This window comes from Chiloscyllium punctatum, chromosome 14 (assembly GCF_047496795.1).
Source record: "Chiloscyllium punctatum isolate Juve2018m chromosome 14, sChiPun1.3, whole genome shotgun sequence".
In the NCBI taxonomy this organism is placed as follows: domain Eukaryota; kingdom Metazoa; phylum Chordata; class Chondrichthyes; order Orectolobiformes; family Hemiscylliidae; genus Chiloscyllium; species Chiloscyllium punctatum.
Window position 1 is genome coordinate 32360809 of NC_092752.1, and position 7070 is coordinate 32367878.

The window sequence follows — 7070 nt, forward strand, 5'->3', positions numbered from 1 at the left end:
GCAGGACAGGAAGGGAATCATAGAATCACTGAATTGTTATGGTACAGAATGAACCACTCAGCCTATCATGCTTGCACAAGCCCTCTGAGCATTTTGACTTAGTGACAAACTCCTGCCTTTTCCCCATAACCCTGCACGTCATTTTGTTTAAATAATCATTTACAATCCTCTTTATTGTCTCAATTGAACCTACTACCACCACAGGTAGTGTAAAGATGGTTTATGTTTTATCCATCTGCATTTTTGGTTGTGAACTGAAGTAGAAAAATGACTGTTTTAAAATCAAGACTTGTGAAAGGGATTACTGCACTTTGTAAAAAGAAAGTCTGCTGCCAACATATTTGTAAGCTATGTATACATTTTGCTTGTTCAAGAAGCGGAAGGGAAGTTACTATAGTTAGGCTGGAACCAGGTTGGGGACATGGGGTGGTATATATGAAGAGAAATTCAGCGGGCAACAAGTACCTGATTGGTCTGTGATGTGGTGACTAATTGTAAGTGTCAAAGACCTTCTGTCTATCAACAACTATATGATTAGCTCCCAGGTGGTGAACAGTTTGTAGGTGGGAACAATAGGATAAGAAGTCTTTGAACCTTCAGAAAGGGAGGCGCTATCTGTTTCTCTGCAGTAAAAAAAATTCTTGAAGAAAGCCAAGTTATTTTCCCTTACCAGTGGCTGTAAGCTGTTGCTTTTATTCAATAAGTCAGAGACTTTATAAGTTGTGAACCAATCAATCACTCTGTGACTCCTGTAAGCAAATGAAAAGACTTAGAGAAAAGGGACCAGAAAGCAGCAGTTCTCTGCATACCATATAGTATGGGACTATTGAACTGCCTTTCCAGTTTTCCCTCCACCCATACAGCCAATTTGTTTTTGTCTGCATGTGTGTGTCAGGAGAGTTTTGTAGAGTTGGCTTTACCTAGTAGAATTATATATTGACAGCTCATAATTATTTCCCTTGTAGGTAAAATCTATTCATTTCTATTAAACAGTGCTTCTTAAGTACAGAAAACTGGTCCATATTTTCCACCAACATGGGTCTACAAGGATAGGTAAATTGGGGAATTTTGTATACTTTTGTAAAACCTTTAAATTTTGTGTTAACTCTAGAAACAGCAGGACTTTTTTCCATCATGCTACACCAGTGAGGTGTGACAATGCTTGGGGACTTGTCTGGGACCAAATTTGAAACAGAGGGAATAAGGTTTTGGATATGATATTAGTAAATAACACATATAAAGGAAAATGTCAGGGTCTGCACTGCATTTAAGATATGACATTAGAAACTGCAAAGGAATTCCTGCAATAATTTAAAACAAAGAACTGTGGTTGCTGGAAATCTAAAACAAAATGGAAATTACTGGGGAAACTCAGCAGGTACGGCAGAATTAGTCGCCAAGGGAAAATAGTTATTGTTGAGTCCAGTGAGCCATCTGCAAAGCTGATACAGAACATAACAGGAATTCTTGCACGTGGCAGTCTTCAACAAAGTTTCAAAACCCAGGTTTTCTGAAGTCAGGGGTAAACTGGAAGCAGAAATGCCCAACAGAGCTATGAAGGCAGATATAATCAAGATATTGGCGTAGCATTTAGGTAAGGAAAAGCAGAGAGACTGGGTACTCCAGGAAAGGGAACGTCAGAATCAAGTCATACTCATTTAGGTCTAAAATAGCCCAAAAATGAGGAGAAAATGAAATAACTGGAAATAGAATTCCAAAGGGAATAAAGAAAGAACAGAAAAAGGAAAGGGGAGTGGAATTGAAAAAAATTGACATGAGATAATTAGTATTAGAGTTGCAAAATGAAAGAAAAGAAAGAAAGACAAGTGAAAGAGAAAGAGAGAACACATGAATGTCAGTATAAAATTAGGCAGTTGAAACAGGAGAAATCAGACTCTGGTTGGGTCATTATTTGAAGGCCAGTAAGGAAATGTTCAACTTCAGAGTGCTGAAGAAGAGTCATACTGAACTTGAAACATTAATTCTGTTTCTCTCTCCATAGCTGCTGCCAAATCTGCTGAGTTTAGAGCCATAGATCCGGAGACAGCATTGAAACAGGTCCTTTAGCCCGCCATGTCTATGCTGACCAACAAACACCAAACTACCTAATCCCATTTACCCGCATTTGGTCCATAGCCTACTAGCTGTGGCATTTTAAGTGTTCATCCAAAAGTTTCTTTAATGTTGTGAGAGTATCTGCCTCCACCACTCTCTCAGACAGTATGTAGCATATTTCTAACACCATCTAGGTGAAAGAAATTTTCCTCAGATCCCCTCTAAACCACTTACTCCTCACATTAAACTTATGGCCTCTCTCCTTTGACATGTCTGCTATATGGACAAGATTCTTACGATCTACCTTATCTATGTCTGTCATAATTTTGCATCCATTGTGGTCTCTGTACTTTGGGAAGACAGAACGCCAACTCATGGAGCGGTTCATGGAACATCTCTGGGACACACACCAAACAAACCCACCGCCCTGTGGCCAACCACTTCAACTTCCCCTCCCACTCCCCCAGGACATGAAACCCCTTCTCCACCACCAAATCAAAGCACCCCCCCGACTGGAAGAAAAATGCCTCATATTCCTCCATGGGACCCTTCAACCTCACCTTCACCAGTTTCTAAATCTCCCCTCCTACCACCTCATCTTAGATCCAATCTTGCAGCTCAGCACTGCTCTCTTGACCTGTACATTTTCCTTCCCACCTATCCATTCCACCCTCCCCACTGACCTATTACAATTACCTCCCAGATGCATCCACTTATTGCCTTCCTACCTACCTTCCACCCAGCTCTAGCCCCACCCCCACATTTATTTCTCAGCCCCTTTCCCCTTCTACTTTCCTAATGAAGGGATTATGCCCAAAACATTGATTCTCATTCTCCTCAGATGCTGCCTGAACTGCAGTGCTTTTCCAGTGCCACACGTTTGCACTCTGACTCTTCAGCATCTGCAGTCCTCACTTTCTCATAATTTTGTATACCACAATCAGATCTCACCACCCCCTCAGCCTCCTATGTTTTGGGGAAAACAAACCCAGTCTATCCAGTCTCTTTTCATAACTGAGGCCTTCTATCCCAGGCAGTATTCTGATGAATCTCCTCTGTATCCTGTCAAGTGCAGTTCTGATAGTGTGGCAAACACAACTGCACAAGGTATTCCATCTGTGGCTGAACTAATGCTTTATTAAGTTGTAACAGGACTTCCTCACTGCTATCTTCTACACCCTGGTTAAAGACAGCAAGCACCCATATGCCTTCTCCACCACCCTGTTTATCTGTGCTGATAATTTTAGGGATTGATGGATTTGTGTCCCTTTATTGCTCAGTATTCCCTAGGCATCTGCCATCAGTCTATGTCCTTCCCTTACTAAACCTCCCAAAATGCATTACTTCATACTTACAAGGATGACATTCAATATGCCATTGCCACCCAGAGAGTGGTGGCTGTGTGGACTGCTCTGCCCCAGAGGGCATTGGAGGCCCAGTCTCTGGATTCATTTAAGAAAGAGTTGGATAGAGCTCTCAAGGATAGTGGAATCAAGGGTTATGGAGATAAGGCAGGAACAGGATACTGATTAAGGATGATCAGCCATGATCATATTGAATGGTAGTGCAGGCTCGAAGGGCAGAATGGCCTACTCCTACACCTATTGTCTATTGTCTATTGTTCTGCCCAGCTGATCAATTTCAGTCTGTAACATGAGACCACCCTCCTCAACCCCACAAATTTTTGTGTCATCTGAAAACTTAGTAATTACACCTACTAATTCACACACAAGGTGTTAACGTACTTAGCAAACAGCAAGGGTCCTAGCACTGATGCCTGTGGTACACCACTTATCACAGGCTTCCAAACATAAAAATATTCCTCCACTATCACCTTTTGTCTCCTATTTGTAAGGCAATTTTGGGTCCAGTTTGCCAATTTTCTCTGGATCCTATGGGTTCTTTTCTTTTGGACTAGCCTTCCATGTAGGACATTTTCAAAGGCTTCACTGAAGTCCATGTAAACCACATCAATGATAGTACCTCATTAATATATTTAGTCACCTTTCAAAAACTCAATTAAATTAGTCATACAGGATCTTCCTCCAATGAATCTGTGCTATCTCTGATCAATCCTTTCCTTTCTAAGTGTGGATTAATCCTGTCCCTCAGTATATTTTCCAATAATTTCCCACTAACTTGTCTGTAACTATCTGGCCAATCCTTGTTGCCCTTCTTGAACAAAGGAACCACATTCGCTATCCTCCAGTCATCTGGCACTTGTGGCCAGCAAAATATTAACTATCTCTGCCAGAGGCCCAGCACTCTCCTCCCTTGCCTCTCATACAGCCTGATATACATCTCATCAGGTCTTGGGGATTTGTGCACCTGACATACACTTCCTTTTTTGTTAATATATATCCTTTTTATATCCCTTGACGTCCAGTGTTCCGTGGACTTGCTGCCCTTGCTCTTCACTGTTAAGAGAAACAAGCTGGCACTGAACCCTCACAAGTCTATTTGTAAAATTCTCCCACTTTCCAAATATAGAGACTTACCTGCAAGAGGCTGCTCACAGTCTATGTTTACCAGCTACTACCTAATGATATTGAAATTGGCCTTTCCGCACTTTAGATACAACTTTTGCACTATCGTTATCCATTCCACAATGACTTTGAAACTGGGAGTTATAGTCACTATCTCCAAAATGCTCGCTGACTGAAACTTCAACCACTTCACCAGCTTCATTCCCTTGTATAAAGTCTGCGATTGCCCCATGTCTGGGAGGACTAACTATATACTGACACAAAAAGCTCACAAGGATGCATTTTTAGAAAATCCAACTTGTCTAATCCATTCACACTAAGTCGACTCAAGTGAATGTTGAACTCCCCCTGCAATTATAACACTATTCCTCTTGTATCTCTCTGTGACTTGCCTTCATACCTGTTCCTCTATCTTCCTCTGACTGTTGGAAGACCTGCAGTATAATCCGAGCAAAGTGATCATCCTTTTTTTTATTTCTAAGTTCTACTCAGATGACTTCATTTGAGGAGCCTTCTAAGACAACCTCCTACATTACTTTCCTTCATCAATAATGCAGCGCCCCCACTTCTGTTACATCACCCACCCATCATGTCTGAACCTTCTATCGCCTGCAATATTGAACTGTTAGTCCTGCCCTTCCTTCAAACATGTCTCAGTGATTGCAACACTATATTCCCATATGCTGATCAATGCTCTCAGTTCATCCACCTGATCAGTCAAGCTCCTTGTATTAAAATGGAAATAATGCAGCTTTCCTGTCTTTCCATGTGCCTTATCACGTTCATGTCTTCTCCACCTGCTGGATTGTCCTAGTATTCCTTCCATATTTTATTGACCTTGTCCCCATTTGGCATCTAGTCTTGCCTGTCTCCTGCCACATTAGTTTAAAACCTCCCCAGCAGCACTAGCAAATCTCCCAGCAAGGATATTGCATCCATTCTGGTTCAGGTACAATCTTTACAGCTTGTACAGATGCGAATTATGCAAGAAACTGTCTCCATGATCCAAACATCTAAAGGCCTCCCTCCTTCACCATCTCTTTAGCCACATATTCATCTGACCCATCTTCCTACACATACACACAGTAACATGTACCTCTAGAAGTAATATGAAGATTATATCCTTAGTAGTCCTCCAATTTAATCTACTACCTAACTCTATAAACTCCTGTCGCAGACCTCAATTCTTGTTTTTATCCATGTCATTGTTCCTAACATGAAATGGCAGCATGGTGGCTCAGTGGTTAGCACTACTGCCTCACAGCACCAGGGTCCCAGGTTCGATTCCAGCCTTGGGTGACTGTCTGTGTGGAGTTTGCATATTCTCCCGTGTCTGCTTGGGTCCCCTCCAGGTGCTCCAGTTTCCTCCCATAATCTAAAGATGTGCAGGTTAGGTGAGTTAGCCATGCTAAACTGCCCATAGTGTGAGGTGCGTTAGTCAGCGGGAAATGGGTCTGGGTAGGTTACTCTTCAGAGGGTCAGTGTGGACTTGTTGGGCTGAAGGATGTGTTTCCACACTGTAGGGAATCTCATCTAAAAAAAATTACTACTGACTGTTTAACCTCCCCCTTCAGAATGTCCTGCAGCCGCTCTGAGACATCCCTGATCCTGATGCAAGTGAGGCAACATGCCATTCCAGAAGCTTGTTTGCAGCTACAGAATCACCTGTCAACTCCCTGTACAATTGATTTCTTTATCACTAAACCATTCACAGTCTTTTTCCTCCCCTACTGTACAGCAGAACCAACCATGGTGCCTCAAACTTGGCTGTTTTCCTTCTCCTGAGAGGGCATTCTCCACTCACCCCTACCCCTAGCTAACAGTATCCGTATTAGGTGTATCTGTTTGAGAGGGGACTCCTGCATTACCTGTCCACACCTACTAGTCTTCGTGGTTGTCCCAAACCTTTTCTGCCCAAATAGCCTTACTTGTGGTGTGACCAACCACTAAATATGCTGTCCATGACCTCCTCAGCATCATGTATTCTGCACAGTAAGTCCATTCACAGTTCCAGTGGCCAATCAGGAGCTACAGGTGAACGGACTTCCTGCATACATGGTCATCATGGATGCTGGAAGTCCCATGGGGTTGAATTCTCTCCCTATTGTGATCATTGCCAGCTACAAACAATTCTCCAGCACATTGTTTTAATTTCAGATTTCCAGTATACACAGTATTTTGCTTTTATTAAGGGCATGTTTATAAGGATGCACATGGCCCATGCTAACTTTACTCATGCAATCTTTTACTTTTCTCATTAATTATGTAACTGAACTCTTTAACTCTCGCAGAATTATGTGGAGGAGACAGGGAAGTGTTTGCCACTACTGAGTGTTTACTATCCAGACCATGACCATATTTAAATCCCAGCTGACACCACTTCAGATGCTGCAAGCCAAGAACTGTGATGGAAAAGGATAGACCAGATCTAAAAGTTGAAGTTCTAAATTGGAGAAAGGCCAATTTTGACGGTATTAGGCAAGAGCTTTTGAAAGCTGATTGGAGGCAGATGTTCGCAGGTAAAGGGAT